The sequence below is a fragment of the Populus euphratica genome, unplaced genomic scaffold, assembly GCF_000495115.2.
Source record: "Populus euphratica unplaced genomic scaffold, PopEup_1.0 scaffold313.1, whole genome shotgun sequence".
NCBI classification, from domain to species: Eukaryota; Viridiplantae; Streptophyta; class Magnoliopsida; order Malpighiales; family Salicaceae; genus Populus; species Populus euphratica.
Window position 1 is genome coordinate 27,203 of NW_011500199.1, and position 1,675 is coordinate 28,877.

The following is a 1,675-nucleotide window of genomic DNA, read 5'->3' on the forward strand; positions in this document are numbered from 1 at the left end:
TGCCCTCATTTTTATTTTCTGCAAATGATTTTTCTGTAGATTTTCCATCTTTGCTTCAGTCTGCATCATTCACGTTCCTAGAAATGATATAATTCCCATGTTCACTAATACCCCAATGGGCCCCCGATAGGCCCCCAAAAACCCTCATAATTCCCAAGTTCACTGATACCCCAATGGGCCCCCAAAAAGCCTCCCATCCCCGCTAGAATCTGTCAAGTCTCTACTCATTGCTTCAAGGGTTTTTAGGACACCAGTTCCTCAAAAACAAATTTCACTGTTTGGAAGAGGACACCTCATCCAACAAAATCATGAATTATTAACTACTTATTTAAATATTTTTTTAAACTAAATTTTAAAAAAACTAATTAATTTTTTATGTTTATTAGTATAATAAAAAATAAATTAAAAAATATTTTTTTAGTATTTGGTTATGTCATGAAAAATAAATTAAAAAATAATTTATTAGTATTTTATTTTTTTCAAGTTTATTAAAATAATAAGAAATAAATCTTTCAAATTAAAAAAATGAATGAGAATGAAATTAAAAAAATTCATAAATTATCTAAAATAAAATAAATAATAATCAAAATAATAGAGATTAAATTTTTAAAAAATAAAAAAATTAAAAGATAAAAAATTAAAATAATAATAATAACCCAAAAAATTAAAAATTAAAATAATAATAATAACCCTTTCATAAATTATTTTAAATAAAATAAATAGCAATAAAAAAATAAAGATAAAATTTAATAGATAAAAAATTTCAATTAAAAAAATAATAATAAAATAATTATTATGAAAATGAGGATTAAAATTAATATAAAAATAAAATTTTAAAAAATAAAATTAAAAAATAAATCTTCAAAATAGAATATATACAACAATCAAAAGTTTGAGTACTAAATTTCATATAATCAATAAATATTATTATTTTTTTAATTTTTTAACAACTTTCAAAAAATATTTTCTATCAGAAATAAAGAAAAATATTTTTTTTAAAATAAAATTAATTTTTTTTATTAGACCTTGCTTTTTGTTAATCAGAAAGTATTTTTTATTGGTTAATTTTTTTAATGGTAAATAAATATAAAAAAAATAAAAATTAATTACTTAAAAATCATTTTTACAAAACAAATGCACTCTAGGAGAAAACAACGTTAAAACAAAACCGACTTTTACTGGGTTTGCTCACAAAGGACAGTTGACTATATATTAACAATTACTTTGTCATCTGTGACTTATTATATACGAATCTAATATGCAAAACTTATATAAAAAAAATATACTGATGAATATTAGACGAGAATAATACTAATCTTCTGATTAATTATTCTTTTTTTTATTTCTTTTTATCACTTAAAAATCATCAAGCATGATTTTTTTATTTTTTATTGAAAAAAAAGAAATAAATGAATGAGGAGAAGGATTTTTTTATTGAAAAAATAATCTTTTCTTTCTTAATTAAAATGATTGGTATTTTTATGAATTTTTATTTTAATGGCATTTTCTTATTAAACAATCATGCTATTAATAAAAAGATATGTTTCTGTAAAGGCAAAAAAAATATTAATAAGAAAAATAAATTTAATCTAATAAAACATATTTTCTTACCAAAATTTAAACCGTTGCCTTTTGCTGTCTAGGGATATTTTTTAAAATCAATTTTTATTTAATT